Consider the following 25,971-nt stretch of genomic DNA (forward strand, 5'->3'; position numbering starts at 1 on the left):
ATGCTTTTGCACTTTCTTTTTTTTTAAATTGGAGTTCAATTTGCAAACATATAGCATATCACCCTGTGCTCATCCCAAAAGTGCTCCCCTCAGTGCCCATCACCCAGTCACCCCAAACCCCGCCCACCTCCCTTTCCACTACCCCTTGTTTGTTTCCCAGAGTTAGGAGTCTCTCATGTTCTGTCATCCTCACTGATATTTTCACTCATTTTCTCTCCTTTCCCCTTTCACTATTTTTTATATTCCCCAAATGAATGAGAACATATAATGTTTGTCCTTCTCCGATTGACTCATTTCACTCAGCATTAATACCCTCCAGTTCCAACCACATCGAAGCAAATAGTGGGTATTTGTCATTTCTAATGGCTGAGTAGTATTCCATTGTATACATACACCACATCTTCTTTATCCATGCATCTTTCAATGGACACCGAGGTACTTTCCACAGTTTGGCTATTGTGGACATTGCTGCTATAAACATTGGGGTGCAGGTGTTCTGGCGTTTCACTGCATCAGTATCTTTAAGTTAAATCCCCAGCAGTACAATTCCTGGGTCATAGGGCAGATTTATTTTTAACTCTTTATTTTTAACTCTTTGAGGAACCTCCACATAGTTTTCCAGAGTGGCTATACCAGTTCACATTCCCACCAACAGTGCAAGAGGGTTGCCCTTTCTCCACATCCTCTCCAACATTTGTTGTTTCCTGTCTTGTTAATTTTCCCCCATTCTCACTGGTGTGAGGTGGTATCTCATTGTGGTTTTTATTTGTATTTCCTTGATGGCCAGTGATGTGGAGCATTTTCTCATGTGCATGTTGGCCATGTCTATGTCTTCCTCTGTGAAATTTCTGTTCATGTCTTTTGCCCATTTCATGATTGGATTGTTTGTTTCTAGGTTGTTGAATTTAATAAGTTCTTTATAGATCTTGGATACTAGCCCTTTATCTGATGTGTCATTTGCAAATATCTTCTCCCATTCTGTAGGTTGTCTTTTAGTTTTGTTGACTATTTCTTTGGCTGTGCAGATGCTTTTTATCTTGATGAAGTCCCAATAGTTCACTTTTGCTTTTGTTTCCCTTGCCTTCATGGATGTATCTTGCAAGAAGTTGCTGTGGCCGAGTTCAAAAAGGGTGTTCTCCTCTAGGATTTTGATGGATTCTTGTCTCACATTCAGATTTTTTCATCCATTTTGAGTTTATCTTTGTGTATGTTGTAAGAGAATGGTCTAGTTTCATTCTTCTGCATGTGGATGTCCAATTTTCCCAGCACCATTTATTGAAAAATTGTCTTTTTCTTCCAGTGGATAGTCTTTCTTGCTTTGTCAAATATTAATTGGCCATAGAGTTGAAGGGCCATTTCTGGATTCTTTATTCTGTTCCATTGATCTATGTGTCTGTTTTTGTGCCAGTACCACACTGTCTTGATGACCACAGCTTTGTAGTACAACCTGAAATCTGGCATTGTGATGCCCCCAGATATGGTTTTCTTTTTTAATATTCCCCTGGCTATTCGGGGTCTTTTCTGATTCCACAGGAATCTTAAGATGATTTGTTCCAACTCTCTGAAGAAAGTCCATGGTATTTTGATAGGGATTGCATTAAATGTGTAAATTGTCCTGGGTAGCATTGCCATTTTTACAATATTAATTCTTCCAATCCATGAGCATGGAATATTTCTCCATCTCTTTGTGTGTTCCTCAATTTCTTTCAGAAGTGTTCTATAGTTTTTAGGGTATAGATCCTTTACCTCTTTGGTTAGGTTTATTCCTAGGTATCATATGCTTTTGGGTGCAATTGTAAATGGGATTGACTCCTTAATTTCTCTTTCTTCAGTCTCTTTGTTAGTGTATAGAAATGCCACTGATTTCTGGGCATTGATTTTGTATCCTGCCACACTGCCAAATTGCTGTATGAGTTCTAGCAATCTTGGAGTGGAGTCTTCCAGGTTTTCTATATACAGTATCATGTCATCTGCAAAGAGGGAGAGTTTGACTTCTTCTTTGCCCATTTGATTGCCTTTTATTTCTTTTTTTGCCTGATCGCTGAGGCTAGGACTTCTAGTACTATGTTGAACAGCAGTGGTGAGAGTGGACATCCCTTTCTTGTTCCTAATCTTAGGGGAAAGGCTCTCAGTGTTTCCCCATTGAGAATGATATTTGCTGTGGGCTTTTCGTGGATGGCTTTTAAGATGCTGAGGAATGTTTCCTCTATCCCTACACTCTGAAGAGTTTTCATCAGGAATGGATGCTATATTTTGTCAAATGCTTTCTCTGCATCTATTGAGAGGATCATATGGTTCTTGTTTTTTCTCTTGTTGATATGATCTATCACATTGATTGCTTTACGAATGTTGAACCAGCCTTGCATCCTGGGGATAAATCCCACTTGGTCATGGTGAATAATCTTCTTAATGTACTGTTGGATCCTATTGGCCAGTATCTTGTTGTGAATTTCTGCATCTGTGTTCATCAGGGATATTGGTCTATAATTGTCCTTTTTGATGGGGTCTTTGGTTTTGGATAAGGTGATGCTAGCCTCATAGAATGAGTTTGGAAGTATTCCATCTCTTTCTATCTTTCAGATCAGCTTTAGTAGAATAGGTATTGTTTCTTCTATAAACGTTTGATAGAATTCCCCTGGGAAGCCATCTGGTCCTGGACTTTTGTGTCTTGGGAGGTTTTTGATGACTGCTTCAATTTCCTCCCTAGTTATTGGCTTGTCCAGGTTTTCTATTTCTTCCTGTTCCAGTTTTGGTAGTTTGTGGTTTTCCAGAAATTTGTCCATTTCTTCTAGATTGCCTAATTTATTGGCATATAGCTGCTCATAATAGGTTTTTAAAATCGTTTGTATTTCCTTGGTATTGGTTGTGATCTCTTCTTTTTCATTCATGATTTTATTAATTTGAGTCTTTTTTGTTTTTAATAAGGCTGGCTAATGGTTTATCTTTCTTATTAATTCTTTAAAAGAACCAACTCCTGGTTTTGTTGATCTATTCCACAGTTCGTCTGGTCTCTATTTCATTGAGTTCTGCTCGAATCTTTATTAATTCTCTTCTTCTGCTGGGTGTAGGTTTTATTTGCTGTTCTTTCTCCAGTTCCTTTAGGTGCAAGGTTAGCTTTTGTATTTGAGTTTTTTCCAGTTTTTTGAGGGATGCTTGTATTGCGATGTATTTCCCCCTCAGGACTGCTTTTGCTGTATCTCAAAGATTTTGAACAGTTGTATCTTCATTCTCATTAGTTTCCATGAATCTTTTTAATTCTTCCCTAATTTCCCTGTTGACCCTTTCATCCATTTTCATCTTTTGGTTTATATTGTATGATAGTCTCTCATGTTTGCCTACCACATAAGTGATTTCCCCCTCCTGTAGTGTTGTTACTATTTTAATTTCTGCTTCTAGTCATGTTATGATATTGATGACATTATTTACCTCATTATAGCTTTAAAAATTTTTTTTACACTTTTCTCATCTTAGTATTTAGTTGGTCTCAAGTCATGTTTCTTTACATTCTTATAGAAATCATGATTTTTGTAACTTTATTGGGTATTACCTCCTAGTATATATCTCCTATAAAAATAGTTTTATCTTTGGGCAGCCCCGGTGGTCCAGTGGTTTAGCGCCACCTTCGGCCTGGGATGTGATCCTGGAGACCCAGAATTGAGTCCCTGCATGGAGCCTGCTTCTCCCTCTGCCTGTGTCTCTTTCTCTCTCTCTCTCTCTCTGTGTCTGTCATGAGTAAATAAATAAAATCTTTTAAAAAAAAGGTTTTATCTTTATTATTAATTACAGTATTTATATATTTTTCCTTGTTGGAGAATCTTTATATTTGTCTATTGTGCTTTTATTTATTCATTTTCAAAATTTTTAATAATCATTTTTTAAAACTGAGATAACAATAACAAACATTTAAATGGTGAATTCCACTGAAGAGAATTAACCAAGGAAATGAAATGTAAGCATTACCACACAATAAAAAGTAAAGCAGTTGAACTGTAACATTTAAACATGCAAACGATCTTCTTCTTTTTTTAACCTAAAGATAAGGAAGAAAATACTTAGGTCTAATTTATACACAAGGCATTTTTAGTAGTATATAAATGTGAGAAATCATTGGATTTAAAGAGAAGTTGAAATAGAAATTTCTAAGGCAAACATCCACCTTAGAAATGTGGATGTTTAGATGTTTTCTGTTCCTCTAATTCCTTCTTATTTATTAGAAGTGGAGAAATGAGTATAAATGAGCATTGAGACAACATGTGGATATACCTGTTGACACCACTGTAGAAAAAATAAATCTATCCTGAAAATCCTCGTGAACATCCAGTCAGAAGAAAAATACATTCAGTAAACCATGTTAGAAATTGAGGTGCAAAGTTTCTATTCAGGAGACACTTAGAGTCTAGTTGGGGGCTGATAGACATAAACCTTAAATAAATACTTATAGAGTGGCATCCTCTCTCTCTTTCTCTCTCTCTCTCTCTCCCTCTCTCCACTCAGTATATGTAAAAATGATTTATGTATATAATTTATCTGTATATATCATATATCTTGGTATAAACAGGGAAAATAAGCATCTGTATATACAGAATGAAGTTAACATTTGTATAAATATTTTGCCTTTTTAGTTTTCTTTGGAACATAGAAGCCATTGAATTCCTGAAATTTTAAACCTAAACTCAGATATTCCAATAATTGCATATCAGGTGCCCACTAGTAGCTAAGCATTTGCTACACAATAGCATACAAAAATTTGGAAGGTGATAAAAATGGTGCAAATGGGTTCCCCATTTCTTTTCCAAGAAAAACTTCCTAATGGGCTGCTGATGAGCTAATCAGGTCAAGTGCTCTCTGAGTTGCCCTCTTAGAGTCAGCAAGCATAACATTTTGTTAACCTATTGACACAGAGGAAATTTGTTTTCCATCTGACCTTTTACAGTAACTACTCAAAATTACTTTCCCTTCAGCTAACAAAGTTAATGAATAAATTATCCAACTTTAACACTCACAGACAGGAGCATTTAAAATTTTTGTTTTTATTCCCAATCATTTGGTTTTCTCTTTCAGCCATTACTTCTTTCCCTAAGGAAAAAAAATTTAATTTTTACTGAAAATTTGCAGTTGTGGTTTAGAGACAAATACTCTTGAACTATTTAGAACCAATCACATATTCACAAAGTAATTTGTTATTTTGCAAATATTACATTCACAGATGTTGAAATGGTCTCCTGGTAGTTCTATGATGCATAGAAATTCTATTAAGAATTTGTAAACATTTGTATAAGATAGAATAAAAGTTTAATTTTGAGCTGTTTTTAAAAATACATGAGACACTTTAAACCTGAGAATAAACCCTTTTCCAAAACAGAAAAGTAAATTGTGGGTCTTTCTTATCAATCCTTATTAAATCTTGATTCTGAAAATTTCTACTCATCAAAATTTTATTAAATATATTCATTCAAATTACTAAATTTCTTAAATATAATAGCACTTATTTTGAATTATTCTCAAGTTGAGCCTTTTAACTGTTTCAAACTGACCTTTCCCTATAAAGGTCCAAATTAGAAATTTAGTAAATTTGTTTTTAATGATTTTTTTATATTCATTATAGTTATGAAGATGGACATCGATTCAATTCCAAAGTTAAGTGTGCCTTCAGTTTGTTGGACTAATTTCGAATATTTCTTAGAGAATAAATTTATATATATTTTCTCAGCAGACTATGCTAACATTTACTGTCCTATGAATATTACTTAAGCATTGTTAAATCCATTTACCTCTCCAATTTCCAGAGAAAAATTCAAGCTCACTCACATTTCATTTATCATGAATAAGCACAGAGGCTATTATTTTAACAGGTTCTACTAACATAAACATATAGCAATATTATTGTACACTTGTTAGAAAAAATCTATAGACCTGAAAGAGCTGAGAACATTTTGGATTATCATTACAAATGGCCATTGTTCCTTTTGGAAGCTGTTCCTGGTCACTAAAAAGTGTATTGCTTTAACCACAACTCATTAAACTGGGTTTAATGACTCACAAATTATACCAACAGCAGCATTTCTTTCAGTTGAATATGCAAAGTGGGTTTTTATTCTTGTCATGTTTGATTATCTACCTTGAGCATTCTTATAATGGAACTAGTTAAGACATCATTAAATATTCTTCTAATGGGAAAGTAACTCCTTTATTAAGACAGTATGCTTAAGTAATAACTACCCTGGTTATTAAATACTCTTGTATTACAAGATATTTTTTCCCTAACCTTTAATTTTGGAGGATGGTGAGTAAGGTCTCCTTTCCTTTAATTATTTATAGACCCAAGCACCCAACAGTCATAATATCTCTTAGTTTCTTTTAAAGCAGAAAAACAGGCCTTGCATGGAAATTCTTAAGGAATGTCAAAGAATGAGTCCTGTTGGAAAGGTTAGTAGTGATAGAAAAATATTTCAAAAACATAAATGCAGCAGTTTTAAACATGGTTTAGTGCCCAGAATAACTCGTTGGGTTTTTTTTTTTTTCATTTTTAACATAAATATCAACTGCCACTGTGTAATTGAGTCGCAAACACATTTGAATTCAGGAATTTTCATACTGAAATATTTCTCTGTGAACAAATCCCATCTCACCAAACAGGAAGATTTTGTTACTGTTTGTGTATTTTAAAAGTGAGAAAGCCTTGTATTACATAGTACTCCATTGGGTGTTTTATGTATCTGTGTACTTTCTTATTCCATTCCCCCTCTCATTTTTGTGTTCTTCAAAATATCTAGGACAGCATTTTTTCATGCTTTCATATACTTAAGAATATAGCATAGTGATTAAAAATTTGGATTATGTAGCCAGACTCCCTGAGTTCAAATCTTACTCTGCAATCTTTAGCTCTATTATCTTTACAATTCACTCAACTCCTGTCCCTCAGTTTTCTTATCTATAAACCAGAGGCTGCATTAAATGTTTGTGGATTAGGGGATCTCTGGGTGGCTCAGCGGTTTAGCACCTGCCTTTGGCCCAGGGCGTGATCCTGGAGTCCTGGGATGGAGTCCCACGTCAGGCTCCCGGCATGGAGCCTGCTTCTCCCTCTGCTTCTCCCTCTGCCTGTGTCTCTGCCTCTCTTTCTCTCTCTATGTCTATCATGAATAAATAAATAAAATCTTTAAATGTTTGTGGATTAAGTGAAATAACACATGTAAAGCACTTAAAACCGTGTCTGGCACATAGCAAGCTCTTAATAAGTATTAGTTTTTATTTTATTTTTAGAGATATTGAGAGCATACAAACGTGGGGTTGGGGAAGGGGTAGACAGAGAGGGAGAAAGAATCTTAAGCAGGCTCAGCTGTAACAGGGCTTGATCTCACAAACCCCAAGATCATGACCTGAGCCGAATCAAGAGTGGATGCTTAACCAACTGAGCCACCCAGGTGCCCTGTTAGCTTTTATTTTTAATAAGTGTTTATCAAGCACCTGTTACACTGATGTTGTGCTGTATAAATGCCAGAAAAGCCACAATGAACAAGACAGGAATATTTACTCCTTTCATAGAATTTACATTTTAGTAGAAGATTCAGACAAGTACACAGGTCATTATAACACAGTACAATAGCCACTATGACTGGGTAGTGTAGGGTGCTGCAGTTGATTAATGGAAGACACTCTACCCAGACTAAGAAAATCAAGTTACATTTAAGCAGAGGTGTGAAAGATGGGTGGGAGCTTGCCATGTGATAGTGAATGGTGTGCAAGAATAGTTTCAAATGGACAGGGTATCCAGAGGACCCATAATGAGAAAATTGCCAAGGGGAGAGAGAACATGGCACATCTAAGGGCTTTAAAGAGGCTCAGTTAAATGTATTCTATGGTTCGGGGCAGGGCTAGTGCACAAGGCTGCTTCATTCTGAGAACGGAGTCACTGAGGAGATTTAAGAGGAGAATGTCATGTTCTGATTTTAGTTTTTTAAAGATCCCTGTATTTCCAGTATAGATCGTGTAGTTGAGTAAGTTAAAAGTGGATACAGGGTGGGCAGTTAAAATGCCGCTATGACATCCATAAAATTGTCCTGGCTACAAACTCTAGTACAATATTAAACAGAAGTGGCATGAGTGGACATCCTTGTCTTATTCCTCATCTTAAGGGGAAAGCAGTTTTTCACCATTAAGTATGATATCAGCCCTAGTTTTTTCGTATATGCTCTTTATCAAGGGGATATTCCTAGTTTAAGTGTTGTTTAATCACGGAAGAGTGTTGGTAATTGTCAAATGCTCAATGTGTCTATTGAGCTAATGTGGCTTTGGTTTTTAGTCTATTGGCATGGCATATTACATTAATTGATTTTTGGATGTTAAGCCAACCTTACATTCATGGGACAAATCCCACTGGGTCATGGTATATAATTCTTTTTATATGTTGCTAGATTTTGTATACTAGTTCTTTGATGAGCAATTTCACATCCATATTCCTAAGAAGTGTGGATCTGTGGTTTTCATGTTATATCTTTGCCTGGTTTTGGTATCAAGGTAAGACTGGATTTACTAAATGAATTGGGAAGTGTTTCCCTTTTAAAGAATTTGTGATGAATTGGTATTAAATACATCAATAAAGCCCATAGAGCCAATGTACTTTTTTATATGTGGGTTATTTTTGGATTAATAATTACTTCTTACTTTGATATGGATATATGTAGATTATCTGTATTTTTTTCTTGAGACCATGTGTATGTGAATATATATATATATTCATAGTATTCCTTATCAATCTTTTTTATTTTGGTAAAGTCAGTAGCAACATCTTTTTAATTTCTGACTTTGGTAGTTTGAGTCTTTTCTCTTTTTTCTTGGCCAATCTAACTAAAGTTTATCAATTTGTCAGTCATTTCAATGAAACATTGATTTTCTCCATTGTTTTGCCATTCTCAATTTCACTAATTTTCATCCTGATGTTTATTATTTCCTTTCTTCTTTCTTTAGGTTTGGTTGCTCTTCTTTTTCTAGTGTTTTATGGTGGAAGGTTAGTTATTGATTTTTGACTTTAAAAGCTAGACGTTTCCCTCTGAGCACTGTCTTCACTGCCTCTTATAAGTTTTTGTATGTTGTGTCTTCATTCTCAACATATTTTATAATTTTCCCTTTGATTTCACCTTTGATCCATAAGTTAGTTTGGAAAGTGTTATTTAATTTCCATGTATTTGTGAAGTTTCTGTTTACAAATTTTCTCCTGTTGTTGATTTCTAATTTTATTCCATTGTGGTCAGAGAACATATTTTGCATTATTTCTATCATTTTAAATATACTGGGGTTTGTTTTATGGCCTAGTGTATGGCTTGTCCTGGAGAATGTTCTATGTGCATTTGAGAAGATTGTATATTTTGCTGCTGGTGGGTAATGGTCTATATATCTATTATGTCTAGCTTATTTACAGGGTTGTCCAAGTCTCCTATATCCTTGTGCCTTTTCTGTCTAATTGGTCTATCCATTACTGAAAGTTGAGTATTGGAATTTCCAACTATTAATGTTGAATTGTCTATGTGTGACCTCATTTTTGTCAGGTTTTGCTTTGTGTATTTTGATGCTCTGTTGTTATGTGTATATATGTGTGTATATATGTTCATAATTGGTGTATCTTCTTAATTGATCTTTCATCATTATAAAGTGTTCTTTTTTTCTGGTAGTTTTTTGTTTTGTTTTGTTTTGTTTTAAAGCTTATTTTGTCTTATATTTGTATTGCTACTTCAGCTTTCTTATGATTGCTATTTGCATGATTTCTTTGTCCATATTTTTACTTTATTTGTATTTTGAGTTTGGAGTGTATGTCCTTTAGACAGCATATATTAGATCTTATTTTTTATCTAGCCTGACAATCTCTGCCTTTTGATTGGATTATTTGAACTATTCACAGGCAAAATTATTGATATAGTTGGAATTATGCCTGCCATTTTACTTTTTGTTTTCTGCATGTCTCATGTCTTTTTTGTCCCTCTATTCCTCCTTCACTTCTTTCTTTGATATTAAGTGAATGTTTTCTAATGTAACATTTTAATTTCTTTAATGATTTTTTTCGCTATATTTTTTGAGTTATTTCCTTAGTGATTGCTCTACGGGTTACTATATACATTGTAATTTTCCAGAATCAGCTTGAGATTTATACTAACTTAATTCCAGTGAAATATAGAAATGTTATTTTTCTATATCTCTACTTCTTGTTTTCCTTTTTGTAGCATTATTGTTATACATATTATATCTATAAAGTTGTAACATTTATAACACTACATTATAATTATAATATTTATAATTGCAATAATTATAACAATGCAATTATAATTATTGCTCTATATATTTTTATGTTTTTTAAAGAAGCTGAGAAAAAGAAAAGCAAGTATGTGTGTGTGTATATATACTCTCCTATGAGAGAGAACAAGTACATTTTTTGTAGTACATACATAGAACATACATAGAACAAGTTTATATATATATATACATATATATATAGGCATATATGTCTTTTGTTATATTAGCCTTTTTATTTATCATTTCTGGTTATCTACATTTGTTTCCTTGAATCTGAGTTACCATCTGGTGTCATTTCCTTAGCTCAATACAACTATACTGCCATTCAACTTCTTTGTTCTGTTATTGTGAAATCTATTGCATTTCCATATGTTATAGTCTCAATAATACATTGTTCTTAAAGTCAGTTAAGAGAAGAAGAAGAAATATGCTGTCTTTTATAATTACATAGTTAGCTTCCCTGGTGTTTTTTGTTTTTTTTCGTATAGATTCAGGTAACTATTAGGAGATATTTGCTTACAGCTTGAATTTCTTTTAATACTTCTGATAAGATGGATATGCTAGGAACAAATTCTGTTTTTATTTATTGATAAATGTCTTTATTTTGCATTATTTTTATTTAATATAAAATACTTAGTTGATAGTTTCTTTTCTTTGTGCATTCTGAATATGTTATTCTTCTGCTTTCTATTCTCAACTGATTCTGGGAACTTAGCTATGAATGTTATTGTAGTTCCCTTGCAAGTGATGAGTTACTTATTCTTTTGTCACATTCAAAATTTTCTCTTAATCTTTGGCTATCAGCCTTTTTACTATCATGTATGTGTTTGTGGATCTTTTTATACTTATCCCATTTGGAGCTCATTGAGCTTCCTGAACATGTGGACCAATATTTTCAATAAACTTGGGACCTTTTCAGCTACTATTTTTTTGAATATTTTTTCAGCTTTTCTCTTTCTTTGGTTTTTCTGATTCCCCTGTTTCATGTATTTTGGTTTGTTCAATGGTGTCCTATATTTCTCTGAGACTCTGCTTTTTTTCTCCATCCTCTCTCTGTTCTTTGGATTGCATAATCACTATTAACCTAACTTTATGTTTGCTGATTCTTTCTTCTTCCAATTCAAATCCTGTATTAAGCTACTCTGGTGAATTATTTATTTTATTTGCCATGCTTTACAAGACCAGAATTTTCATTTAAAAAATAATTTGTGGCTCCTTATTGATATTTTCTCTTTGGTGTGACACTGTCATCATACTTTCTTTTATTTTGTGACCATAGAATCCTTTAGTTATTTGAAAATATTTATAATGGCTACTTTGAAGACTTTTTTTTCAGTGTATGAGCTATTCTTTCTTGTTTCTTTGCTTATCTCATTTTTTAATTGGAAACTGAACATTTTAGAAAGTTTATTGTAACAATTCTGAGTATTAGTTCCCACCTCTAGAGCTTGTTATTATTATTATTTACTAGTTTACTTGTTTATTGACTGTGTTATTTTAGTGAAATCTGTTTCTTCTCCTGCAGTATGAAACCCCTGATGTTGCTCCTCGGGGAAGAAACTTAGGTATACCCACAATTACCCTGGGAAGACAATGAATTTGGCAGGACTTTTTTTTTCGTCTATATATTTCTCTGATCACAGCCAGCTGTTAAGTTCTACCAGCTTCTGTCTGATTGCTCTATTGCTTTCAATGATGACTTAGGACACAGATTGCTTTACAAACTGATCCAGTAAAATTTGGGCTTTTTTGAAAGGATACTTTCTGAAGTCAGTGTTTGATATAGCCTCTGACACCAGGAAGGCTCCTCCCAGCTCTCTTTTCTTGTTTCTCTTCAGCAAACTCTCAGCTTACAGTTTAACCTATATCTTCAGCTGAGTATCAATTTCATCCCAATTGTCTTTCACTACACCTTGATTGTTTTTGAGAGTGCCTTTAGGCTTGAACTTCTTCATGCTCTGTTGGAAATGAAGTCAGTTTCTTTGGGGAGAGAGTAAAAACCTGGTGTTTTAAATCCTCCTTCTCCCTGTGGGCAAAAATCTCTGTGTCACAGGTTTGGTGCTGGGGGCACACTTCTCAAGTGACACTCCCACTTTAGGAGATAAGCACTTAGTGGAGAGGGGGCAGTAGCCCCAGATCTCTTTGGCTTTATTCTTCTAGTGTGGGACTTCCACATCATAAGCCAGGGAAAGGACAACTGAGGTCCCAGTATTCTCTGTGGCCTGAAAGTAAAACCTCCCTTTCATGAATGGGGCCTGGGCAGAATAAGCGAGCCCCCACCTCTCAACTAGAGTTTGGAAAAGGTGACAGATCTTCCATTTTCAAGGAGACACATCTAATTTCTGGCATCAGAATCAAGGCAAAGTAGATAGGACTGGTCTATAAAATAAATTAGCACTGAGGGGAGTTCTTAGACTCAGGAAGTGGGATCCTTGGGGGACATATACTAAACTTTCTGTTAATCTGGGTCACTACGTCTTAGTGTTACATTGAAGCTGCTTTCTAGGATGACCAAGACTATTCCACTGTCTTCCTCCAATAAGTACCTCTCTTCTAATAATCACAAGTTCATATTCCAGACTTGGGAGGACCATGCCATTTGTAAAAGGCTGCTGCATCCTCTTTATTTTCATGACTTCCTACTTGCCTATTACTAGGATCCTTGTGTCTTAAGCTGGAAGACTAGCTGATATGCATAGCTAGTCTTTTTTCTAGTGTGTGCCTATCTTTTATTTTATGTGGATTCTGATTGTGTTAAAATGAATTCCCTTGTTGCACTGGCTTGTCTCATTGAGAGATGCAGAGTTAAAAAATGTCAGCCCATAGAGCTTTTCCTATGTATCTCTACTCCCAATTGAATAATACTGCAGAAAATGGTAGCAGTACTAATTGTGAAGGGAGTAAAATGTCCCAGGTTGCCTTTGAAATTAACTCTAAATCAACCAAGGCTCTCCAAGTCAAACTTTAGAGGTTAAAAATCTGGGCTGGGTAGATGGATTTGTTCGAATATATCTTTGTCCATATGCCTCTGCAATTGTTTATAGAGTTTATCTGCCATTTGACTGGTAGAATTTTTCATAGAATTCAGATCATAGATCAATATTGCTTGTTTCTAGGACTACTGGAACTTTGCATTTCTCACTTGATTTTCATTGGTGTTTCTATGGTAGGGAAAGGAGATGAAAAAATTAGAAGTTGGTAGTTTTTTTTTTACCATGATAACTAGAAAGTCTAGATTTGGATACTTTTATGGCAGAGAGGAGAATATTCCAGACCTCCCACCCCCAATTCCCAGGAGCCCATCTCTCTCTCTCTCTCTCAAATAAATAAATAAATAAATAAATAAATAAATAAAATCTTGAATTCATTTATTTATTTGAGAGAGAGAGAAAGAGAGAGTACAAGTAGGGGGAGCAACAGAGGAAGAGGGAGAAACAGGCTCCCCACTGAGTAGCAAGTCCCATGTAGGGCTTGATTTCTGGACCCTGGGATCATGACCTGAGCAGAAGGTAGATGCTTAACCAACTGAGCCACTCAGGTTCCCCAATAGATTTTGTCTTAATACAACCAAAAACTTTCTAATAATTATATTTGTTCAGTGAGTTGTCTTGAGAAGTAGTAAGTTTCCCTTTGGGAACACCTCTACCAATCAGGTCATGATCTTAAAAATCTAAAAATTTAGATTTTTAATGGAACAAAAGAGAAAAGGAAAGGTAATGAGGGCAGATAAAAGGAGGCTATTTCTTTTTAGACTTGATTTACATTAGTACATCTCTTACCAATGATTGGTTGTTGTTGGGAGGAGAGAGGAAACAGGAAGATTCAAGCCAAAGAGGAGTAGAGCTTCCTTAGGCAGTGATGAGTCTTGGACCTTGAGTTATTATACAGGATCTACATGATCCTTGAGGAATATTCTCTCTATATTGGAGGATGGAGCCATACCTGTTCTATAAATTCTCATGAATGTCTGTGTATTGTGCTATCTCTGTAGGAGGAAGAGAAAAGGCAGAGATTGTCAGCTCTGAGTGGCTCTGGGTGACTCCAGAGATAGCTTGAGTCTGCTTATCAGGGCCTTCTGGGTTTTATATAACTTAGTATTATCAGTCAAGATAGTCTGGGTAATGTTGCTGTAACAAAGTGCTCCTGAACCTTAGAAGTTCATTCTTTTCTTTCTTCCCCTTCCTTCATGCTTCCCCTGCCTTCATCCCCTCTTTCATAATGCATTAGGGGCTGGAGGAGTAGGCTTTCTGTTTTCCTGTTTTATTGGCACTTCGAGTCACAATATTGTCCTTGAGGGAGGGGGAATCCTCTATGGCTGTAAGAGTTAAATGAATGTCAGGAAACAAGAGAAATGGAAGGAGCAACATAAAAGAACATTGGTTTGATATTTATAAAATATTAACTCCACTAAATTTGTAACAAAGCTGAAATTGAATAAATATGAAAGTTATTAGAAAAATGCTGATTAATTGGATATAGAGAGACAATGTCTGATTGCTAGATTTGTGGCCTATCCAGCCAATTGGAGGATGGAGTAATGTCATTCAATGGGATGAGCCTGGTTGAGAGATGAGGAAGGTTTTTTTGTTTTGTTTTGTTTTTTTAAGATTTTATTTATCCATGAGAGACACAGAAAGGCAGAGAGGCAGAGACACAGGCAGAAGGAGAAGCAGGCTCCATGCAGGGAGCCCAATGTGGGACTCGATCTTGGGACTCCAGGATCACACCCTGGGCTGAAGGCAGGAGCTAAACCCCTGAGCCACCCAGGGATCCCAATGAGGAAGGTTTTGAGGGAGAAAGTCAAGAGTTCTGTTGATATTTGTCAGCTTAAGAAGGTATAATTATGGGTGGTTATTTCTTTTTAATCCTCTTCTTTTGGTCTTATTTTTTTATTTTTAATTTTTTTGGTCTTATTTTTTTAAGGATTCTTTAGTAGTAAAAATAAGTTAATTATCAAAGAAAATATGTAGGTTATATTCCGAGTTCTGTGTCTGGGACATCTGCTGGTTCTAAGTCTCCATCCCAGCCTGGTTAGGCTATACCCAAGAAGGAAGAATGCTGCTGGAGAAGCCTGAAATGAGCTTCCTGTGGTTTTTTTAGATGCTTCTTGCTGAGTAAAAGTGCAGGGTATATGGCTCAGGTTGCCAAGATGGTGCTAAATACCTCCATTTGGCACAGGGTGGCTTGATGGATATTTTTGAACTTTTTTAAATGTTTCTCAGCTTGAAAATGTTTCCAATTTCCATCTTTTTCATGGGAATTCATTGAACATAAGTAAGCCAAATGTTTTTCTCATTAACTACAGAACTTAATCATGTAGCATGACAAAAGAAAGAAAGACAGAAAAGATTCACAATTCCCAAGAGTGGGCAATTCCCTTGAAGGGGTGGATTTTTCAGTGAAGCTGTTTGTTTGGTCTGGGTTTTCTCTGAGTTTATTGTTCTCCTCACTTTGAAGTTCAGTTGATACCTTGAGTGTTTCCAACTACTTTCCTTAACCCTATCACTTTTTCTAGGGTTTGTGCTCTGAATAGAGGGCCATCCAAGGGGCCTGTGGGTCCTCCAGCAAGTGTCCTTTGCCTCTTAACTCTTTTAAAGAAAGGTAAATTCTCTTACAAGGAAAAATGAAGTTATCTAAGGATAACTTGTGTATTATGTAGACTACATACTATGTTAACTCAGTTCATAGTGATTTATGCTTTTCTGTTTGTTTGTTTGTTTCAACTGTTGCTATTGAAAACTCTTATAGAAGAATTTAGTTTAGTTTTTTGGAATTTATTTAGTTATTTTCCTACTTTAGTAAATAGATTGGATTTTTCTATGGCTTGTGTCATGATGTAAATGTCTTAAGGGTAGGCAATAAATAGTGATAAGACATACACAAGATATATTTTTAAATGTTTCTTCCATAAACTCTTCATTTTTGTATTCCTACATGCTTGTTTTTTTTTTTTTCCTACATGCTTGTTATATATTGGTATTCAACTGGATGCTCAGAATCATTTTTAAGAATGATAGAAAATGTTAAGAATAAGTGTCTGATCTTGGGTTGCTTATGAACTAGATGGAAAGAAGACATGCAGTTGAGAAAATAGTTACCAATACCTGATAAAACATGACAAGCACCATGTGAGCCAAGCAGAGAAAAATGGCTACAGGAGTTCAGTAAGAGTATAGTCTCTGTGCACAGCATAATCTGAGGAAGCTTCTTGGAGGAGATGGAAGTAGAGTTGAGATTTGAAATCTGATTTAGTGAAGTGGACTATGGGGAGGAAGTTTTCAGGGAAGGAAGAAGCAAAGGCACTGAGATGAAAAAGTATATGTGCTTGAATAGGGTAGAGGAGCATTGCAATGAACAGATATATTTGTTTGGAGCAGAAACCCTCCCACTCCAGCCACTAATCCTATTAACTGAAGGGTTCATGGAGTTGAAGTGAAGTAAAATCTGGTTCTTTACTGTTGTAAATCTGAATCAGTGTCCTTATTTGTAAAATGTATCAACCAGCCATGGATGCTACAAGAGTTAAATGAGATACAAAACTAAAGAGAAGGTTTAGCTAAGAAGGACTCCTCACTCTGTGTTATCCCTCTTCACTCAGTTCCTTGAGTTCAGCTTAATTCCAGTGCCATTATACTATAAAGAAATCTTCCACTCCCTCCTTCTTATACATCATTTAAATTTGACTGTTATTACATTTGTCTAGACCATTTTCTATTCATTTTCTGGTTTAGGATAATTTTCTTGGCATAAGCCATCTGTATATGAAAGGACACATGTCACAGTTAAGAGCTTTAAATGAGTAAATCACTAACTAGTGCAAGGTGGCTAGAGCCTAAAGGGAGAGCTGGAGATAAGAATGCATTCTTTTTCCTTTGTAGTTATATCAACATCTTCTGTGATATAAGTTTCCCAGTAAACAATAGGCAGAACATATACCATTACTCGGAGGAATTCAATTAAAAACTGACTGCTGTTATATTTGATCCATAGACGAAGATGACTCAGGTCTGGGAAGAAGGAGCACCGTATTATGTCTAATCTCTATGCCATATTAGAATGTTTGCACCAGCTTGAGTGGTTGTGATGGGGTCATCTACATCATTTGGTTCTTGTCCTTGTGACTCATTATTTCTGCTGTGGGGTTAACTCCCTGCAGTGGAAAAGGGAGGAATTACTTGCCAGACCATATGGAGGAGAAAACAGCAGATTGACTGAGGTTTTGGTAGAAGCTGAAAGCACATAAACTTAAGCCTCCCAAAGGATAACCTTGGAAAACTCTTTTAAATAGCATCTTCATATAGGTGTCTAATTTTCAAGATCTGTCTTGAAATCTTAAGATTCCAAAGTTAGCTTATGCAAAAAGCTTGAGAGAGGATAAATGGTACAAGGTCTGCAATTTTGCTGCCTAAGTTTCTAGCTTGGAGAATCTAGAAAAAAAGAATGCCTTCCTTTGATTTGCTATAATTATGCCTAGTTTAGGGGATCTGATCATGACCATGTGTGAATTGGAGATTCTTGGTCCTTAACCCTGTAAATTTGAGTTTCTGTGGTCCTATGTTGGACAAGCTAACGTTAAGGAGTGTGAATGAGCCAATGAAACTGGAAAACTGGAAATGCATGTGTTTCCAAGTGGGATTAGAGAATGCTCCTCCTCACATCTAATCCCAACAACCCATGGATTTGTTGATTAATGGTGGCCTTAAATCTATAGCGTACCTGGATTATACTTAGCGTTCCTGTTATAGAAAAATGTAGCTTCCTTCTTTAGCTCATTAATTGTAAACTTATGGAGCAACTATTGTTTAGCAGGTTTGTATTAGATACTAGGGATAGAAAAAATAGCAGGACAGAGTCTTGTGGGATTTTATAGTCAAGTACAGAGAAGTGTGTGCAGTTATAGAGCAATGTGATGAATGCTATAGGAATCTGTCATGAGTTATGGTAGCAAAGAGGAGAAAGTATTTACATCTGCTGATGTTTGGAGTGACAAGTCAGAGAAGGCTCTGTAGAAGAGCTAACCTTATAGTAGGTCCTGTAGAATGGGTAGGAGGAGGCAGGTACTGAAGGCAGAGGGAAGAGCATGCTCGTGGGTATGGTTAGAGAACAGTACAAGTTAGGTTAATAAATACATTAGCCCTCACTTCTTTTAATTCCTGTAGGATAAATAACCCAACTCAAAATTAGACAGAAATATCATCAGGAAGATCTTCAAATTAATTGGCTGATAGGTCCCAAAAAGTTAAAGAAGAGGAATGAGAAAGCAGAAGTAGACTTTAAGTTAGGACACAAAAAAGCAAGAGTGGAATGACTGAGGGGGTCCTGGCAGAAAACCTGGCATACTCAGAAGAGTTGAACTGATTTATAAAGGGACGATTTTAGGTCCAAGTTAAGGGAACCAACAAAGGATAGCGAAGTACCTAGGGACTAGCAACAGCAGGAAACCATTACTACTTTGGGACTTGAAAGGACAAAGTGAAGAAATGGTGTTATTGCAGCCCAGTGAGATCTAAAGTCATACAGGAGGAGAAACAGCTGTTCAGGAGCAGTAACTGTGAAGAAACATGGCTCCTGTCAAAATTACTGAGAGGCAAGAGGGAGCAGAGAGTGAATACCTCAAACACAACTTCCTCTATCCTCTGGTATTGGCCAAATCAGTGGCAACCAGAGGACAAGGGAGCCCAGATGACAAATTCTGCAGAGATCAGCCCTTAGGTTGCTTCCAGGCCCCCAATACCACTATATTTATATATAAAAAAATATAAAATACCACTATATATATATATATATATATATATATATATATATATATATAATAAAGTCCCAATGACATATCATTGGATCCCATTGACCCTGGCTAGAACCAAGCTGTGAGTTCTCTGATTCCCACAACACACTTTCTGTTGCAACTATTAAAGCCCTAATCTCATTCTTCAGAGTCTAACTAACATGTCAATGTCCCCATTAGGTTGTTAAATTTTATAGAGAATGCTTGTACTGTATCATCCAGAAATCCAGCCCTCTTTAGGATCAAGTCATTCATTTCCCTAGATGCTGGGAATATTGGCTGTTGACAGCTCATGGGCTCATGGTGGTGTCCCTCCTTGGGAATTATCCTCCTCCTGGGGGCTAGCTTGTATTCAAGGACTGGCCAATGCAGGGATACAAAGGCTGAACCCCTTTGCTTTAATTGGAACCACTCTGTAGTAGGCCCATTCATCTCCAGAATTCCCCATGGGATTGGCAGTGGCCAAATTGTCTATCATACCTATTTTTAAACTGTGTTGGGGGGGCATTATTTTTCTTATTTTCCAGCTTTGAGAATTAATCTAAGAATTAATTGGTTACACAAATTTTGACATGTTGTATTTTCATTTTAATTTAATTAAAATATTTTCTCTTTTTTTAATATTTTATTTATTCATGAGAGACACAGAGAGAGAGGCAAGGACACAGGCAGAGGAAGAAGCAGGCTCCCTGTGGGGAGCCCGATATGGGTCTCGATCTCAGAACCCTGGGATCACACCCTGAGCCAAAGGCAGACACACAACCACTGAGCCACCCTGGAGTTCCAATTCAAAATATTTTCTAACCTATTATTTTACTTTCATTTTTGATATGTAGATTAGACATGTGTTGTTCAATTTCTAAATCTGGGGATCTTTAGATTCCTTTCTTCTACTGACTTTTAGTTTCATTATCTGTGTTTAGAGAACATACGTTTTCTGATTAAATCCTTTTAAATTAGTTATTCTATGGCTCAGAATATGGTCTATCTTGATGAATGTTTGTGTCTATGTGAAGAGTATGTATTCTTCTGTTGTTAGAGGGAATATTCTGTAATTGTCAGATTGATTTAGTTTATAGTGTCAATCAGGTCTTTTATATCATTGACTGATTTTTGTGTCTACTTGTTTTATCAATTATTTAAGAAAGAGTGTTGAAGCCTCCAACTATAATTGTGTACTTATTTCTCCTTCATTTCTATAGTTTTTCCTTTATGTGCTTTAAGCTGTGTTATTAATGTATATACATGAAATATTATTATTTCCTATTGATGAATTTACCTCTTTATCATTAGTGATATCTTTTTTGCTGTTAATATACCTTACTTCGATCTACACAAAGGGGTGTTAATATAGATACTCCATCTTCCTTTATTTAGTAATATAAGTTTTCTATCTTTTTACTAATTTTTAGTTGTCTGTGTCTTCATATTTAAAGCAGATTTGAAAAAAAAATAAAGCAGATTTGTTGTAGAAAATATATAGTTGAGTCATACTTTTGTATCCAACAGGACAATCTCAGTCTTTTAATTGAAGAGTTAATTTTAACAATTATTAATAATTATCAATGTGGTTGGGTTTAAATATACCAGCTGCTATGTTTTCAACTTGTCTAATTGGTTCTTCATTCCCCTTTTCCTCTCTAGTGCCTATTTTCTATTATTTAATTTACTTTCACAATTGGCTTAGTGTTTGCTTTAGAATTAAAAAAAATTTTTTTAGCTTTCAGATATATGTTACTTTCAAATATGTTGCTTCACATAGTATAGAAATCTTACCAAATACATTTTCATTTCCTCTCTTGATTTTTGTCCTGTTGTTATATATTTTCTTCTACATTTGTTATAAGCTCCAAAAATATATTATTATTACCATAGCTCTAAAAAGTCAATTATATTTTAAAGAAATTCAAAATAAAAATGTCTCTTACATTTAACTATATATTTTTTTTACCATTTCTAGTGCTCTTTATTCTTTTATATAGATTAACTTTTCTACTTGTGCTGTATTTCTTTTTCCTAGATAACTTCTTTTAACATTTCCTATAGTGAAAGTTTGTAGACAACGAATTCTCTTAGCTTTTGTTGGTCTGAGAAAGCCTTTATTTCTTCTTTATTTTGAAAGATATTTTTGCTGGGTATATAATTCTGTTAACTTTTTTGTTTAAAGATGTTCCATTATCACCATTATCCATTATCATATGGATTGTATAGCTTGAGAAAAAGTCTACTGTAATTCTTTTCTTCCTTTGTAAGAAATGTCTTTTCTCTTTCTCTAATTTAATATTTTTCTCTTATATTTGAATTTCAGCAGTTTGACTACAGTTTTTATAGCTGTGTTTTTTATTTGTATTTATCTTGCTTGAAGTTTCCTGGGATTCTTTGAGTTTTTTTCACTTTATTTTTGTTTTTGTTCTTCTTATTTTCAGAAAATTCTCTATCATTATCTCTATTTCTTCTGTTCTTTCTATCTCTTGTTAATCTGGGAATAATTCCATACATGTTATACTATGGTCCTCTTCCAAAATATTTGGATAACCTATTCTTTTTTTCTCCCACTTTTTCCCTTGCTTTCCACTTTGGGTAGTTTCTATCTATCAAGTTCATTGATTATTTTTTTGCTGTGTCCAGTCTGCAGATAACATTATAAAGGAAAAACAATGGTATTTAATATTTCCATCCTTACTAGTTTCCTATTTCTATTGTAACATGTTACCACTATTGCTTAGAACCATACAACTTTATTGTATAAAAGTTCTGGAGATCAGAAGTCTGAAATGGGTCTCACTTGGCTAAAATTAAGGTGTTAGTAAGGCTATTTTCCTTCTGGAGTCTCTAGAGGAGAATCTTTTTCTTTGCCTTTTCCAGGTTTTAGAAAGTGCCTGTATTTTTTGACTGATGGCATCTTCCTCCATCTTCAAAGTTAGCAGAATAGATCTTCAAATTTCCAACTGTCCTGACTCCCTCTTTCACTTAGAAGAACCCTTGTCATTACATTGGGCCTATCTGGATTATCCAGGATAATAGCCCTGTCTCATGATGCTTAACTTAATCACATCTGCAAAGTCTCTTTTGACATGTAAGGTAACATATTTACAGGTTTAGGGGATGAGGATGTAGACATCTTTGGGGGAGGTTCATTATTCTGATAACCAGAACACCTTTTTTTTTTCCTTTTATTTATATTTTTAGTGGGTTGAATGGTGACTCCTAAATGATATGTGCATATCCAAATCCCTGGAATCTGTGAATATTATCTTATTTGTCTTATGTACTTAAACTGAGGTTCTTGAGATGAGATTATCCTGGATTATATGAGCAGGTCTTAAATTCAGTAATAAATATATTTATAAGAGATGGAAGAAGACACAGATACACAAAGGAGAAGACAACATGAAGATGGAGGCAGAGATTGGAGTGATGTGGCCCTAAGTGAAAGAGGCCAAAGAATATCTATGGCCATCAGAAGCTAGAAGAAGAAGCAAGGAAGAATTCTCTTCTGGAGCCTCCAAAGGAAATGTTTTCCTGCTGATACCCTTGATTTCAAATTTTAGGCCTCCAGAACTGTGGAAGATCAATTTTCTCTCATTTTAAGTCACCAAATTTGTGGTAATTTTTCACAACACCACCAGGAAGTGAATACATCTCTCTGTTTAATTTTCCCATCCATTCGTGCATTACACTTTTTCTACTAGGCCCTTTAACAATGAATTATTTTAAAGTTACTATCTGTTAGTTTCAATATCTAGGCCAAATCCAGAGTCTGTTTTATCTCTTGATGGTGGATCATTTTGTTCTTGCTTTTTATGTTAATCATAATTTTGATTACATACCAGGTAATATATCTAAAGGAATATTAGAGACTGGAACCAAACAATATTCATGCCCAGAACTGGATATGCCTCTTTTTCTGTTAGGTCATTAGTCTTTGGAGAATTGAGGCTATCTAGTCAGTAGATGAGCTGGGTTTGAATTTACTGTCATTGTTGTTGTGTTGTTGTCACCTGTAGTGAACTCTAGGCTTCAAATTTGTCCACTGTTGGACTGCTGCTACCTTATTGTCGGTGTGAGGCCTGGCATATAGAGAGATTTTCTGAATGTTCTTTCTCCATCCTCAACTTTCAGCAATCCCTAAGTGCCTTTGTCAACAAAGGGGATTTGTCTCCATGTTCTAGTTTTTCCTCTAGCCTTAGACTTCTGTTGCTTGCTATTCTGTGCAAAGCTCATGCTGAGGCTGAGGGTTTTTACTTCTTCAGCTTTAGCCTCAGTCTTGGGCAGATCTTTTGCTCCTGAATCTCATTTGTCAGGCTTTTTGATCACTCCCACTTCTCTGCCAAATAAGCTATCTTTGCCTTCCCCTCAGTGCATTTCCTCCTCTGCCTGCCTTTTAAAGAATTTCCTACTCCTCCCTAGGCAGTTGCAGACCCCTGCTTTGTTAGCAGTATAGGGTCTATAGGGTCAGAAAACAAGTTCTTAGGCACTTCTTCCTCAGAAACAGCCAACTTTTCCCTGGGAATAGAGACATGACTGGGTTTCTTGACTCTCCCTCTATATCAGATGCATTTTATTTCATGTGATATTTGGGATATGAGCAGTTTTTTTCTACTACCCCCAAGAAGATCAGAAAGATTTTGCTTCCTATCAAGGAGATTCTGGGCTGTGGGCAGTGGCAGCTGCTCAACATCTATATTCATGCAGAGCCCATTGTGAGATGAGATTTCATAGATATTCCTGTTCCACTTTCAAACAAACATTAGCAGGCCCTACACATTTGTGCTACCAAGGGGACTTTCTAGTTTCCTATCTGCACCCAGTCTTTCTTGTGAACATCCAGTGGAGGCCTGTGGAGAACAGCTGGTGTGTGGGCACAGACACCCTTATGCCTATGGCCTCTGAGGATTCTACACTTTTACACTAATCCACACTTGTCTTTTAAGAATGTGGAGAAATTTCAGTTGTGTACTTCTTACCCTTCCTATGGCTTTCTTCTTTTCCTCTTATGTTCCATCCAGGGTGAAACATTGGGTGTCTCATGTGTTTTGTGCAGCCTTTTTACTCTGTAATTTTGTTTACCTGATTACGTTGCAACCTCAGCTCACTGATGAACTCAAGAATGGTTATTTTGTAGGTTATTTCTTCTTTTCTAAGGCAGTGTAGATTATTTAAGAGTATAGATTATTGAAAACAAACAGACAAATCCAGAAAACCACATTGTTTTAGGACATTCCATGAGACAACTGACCCAGCCTCTACAAGTCAATGATATGGAAAAGTAAATAAAAGGAGAGAGTACTTAATAGTAATGTAGAAATACAACAACACAAGGCAATTTATAGACCTTGTTTGTCTTCTGCTTCATACAAGCCAATAGTAACAAGATATTTCTTAAACAAGTGGGAAATTTTGAATTTGGACTAGATAACTAGATTATGTCATGGAGTTATTGATAATTGTGTTAGAGAGATAATAGCCTTATAATTATGTAAAAAGATCCATTTTTTAGAAATATAAAATATGTAGATGTGAAATGATGGTATCTGGGATTTGCATTAAAATATTTCAAAGGCTCAGTTGGGGGGTGTGGGTACACGAAGCCAATGTGTCCACATCTTGGTAATCTTGGAACTTAAAAATATTCCCTAGCATATGTGAGAAGAATGAATTAGGAAGGTATGAGAGTTTAAATAGAGAAACCACTCCTATGGGAAACGATGGTAGCTTGGACTGAGAGGAACAGCACAGGGTAAGTCCTTGGTAAAGATTTTGTTAAATAAAGCCATGATAATGATATACATTTTATATACAAACACAGATTTTTAAAACAAATATGCGAAAGTAGAATGTGTCCCTTTTGAAAACCACATTAACTTCAAATCAAAATTAAATAGGAAAAAGGCTTCTAGACTTGGGAAGGCTAGAATTGTTCAGCTCATACTCTGCCCAAAGAAATCTTTCCTTATCAGCCTGTCAGTACCTGGAATTTAAATAATACAGGTATTTGGATTTAAAAAATGAGTATAGATTGTCAACTATTGGGTGATAGTGACATTTTTTGAAGCTTCTGCATCCTAAGTGAAAGGAGTGCTACATTTATTGATTTGACAAATATATCAACAAATGTATAGTAGGAGAGACTAATGGAAGTCTCAAACTTGAACATTAACATAATGGAACTTTTGAGTTTCCCCAACCTGTTCCTGTTCCACCTGTAACCCATCTCAGTAAATTATCCTGCAGTTTACTTAGCTGGTTAATCCAGAAACCCAGGAGTTATCCTTACTTTCTTCCTTTCACCCCACATATTCCATTGCAATAGTGACCACTATGATTACTGACTCTATTTCCAAAAAAGATATGAAATACATTCACTTATTTCCATTATTGTTGTCAATAGTGTAATCCAGGCTGTCATTGTCTCTTGCCTGGATTTATATGAAAACTAGCAAATTGGTCTCACAATTTTCACTTTTGTTTCTTTAGACTACATTATCCACTCAGCAACCAAAGTCAAAACCTAAGTCTAGACACATTCTAAAAACAGAAGTTAAATCAAGGTATGTCAAACCCAATGTCTTCTCATTGCCCTTAGAATGAAATCTTAACTCCTCACTGTGGCCTGCAAGGCTCTGAATGATCCAACCTTGCCTATTTTGCAACTTCATTTTGCACCACTTTCTTCCTTACTCTATCTGGCTACACTGACATCTTTCTGTTTCTTGAATACACCTAATTATCTTGCCACATGGTCATTGTCCTTGCTGTTTCCTTTACTTGGAAACTCATTTTTAGAACTTTGCAGTGCTGGTTTCTTATCATTACAGGTCTCAGCTTGAATGTTGACCCTAAATGTGCTTTCTATGACCCTGTAACCCAATGTCCAAGATAGCTTCATCTCCACTTCCTCAAGC

At 35.4% G+C, this 25,971-nt stretch overlaps 1 long non-coding RNA gene across 14 annotated transcripts in view; it reads left to right on the plus strand.

Annotated features, from left to right (window-relative positions):
• LOC111090065 overlaps positions 1-25,971 on the plus strand; it is a 118,878-nt gene that overhangs the window by 13,206 nt on the left and 79,701 nt on the right. For 2 of the 14 annotated variants that reach the window (XR_005370711.1, XR_005370706.1), the window contains exons 1-2: positions 5,610-6,426; positions 25,544-25,617. The exons of 11 other annotated variants lie outside the window; for them this stretch is intronic. This is a non-coding gene — a long non-coding RNA (uncharacterized LOC111090065). Of the gene's footprint in view, positions 1-5,609; positions 6,427-25,543; positions 25,618-25,971 lie in introns of those variants that run through there. One more of the 14 variants, XR_005370707.1, reaches the window with a different exon arrangement.

Source organism: Canis lupus, chromosome 15, assembly GCF_011100685.1.
Source record: "Canis lupus familiaris isolate Mischka breed German Shepherd chromosome 15, alternate assembly UU_Cfam_GSD_1.0, whole genome shotgun sequence".
Lineage (NCBI taxonomy): Eukaryota > Metazoa > Chordata > Mammalia > Carnivora > Canidae > Canis > Canis lupus.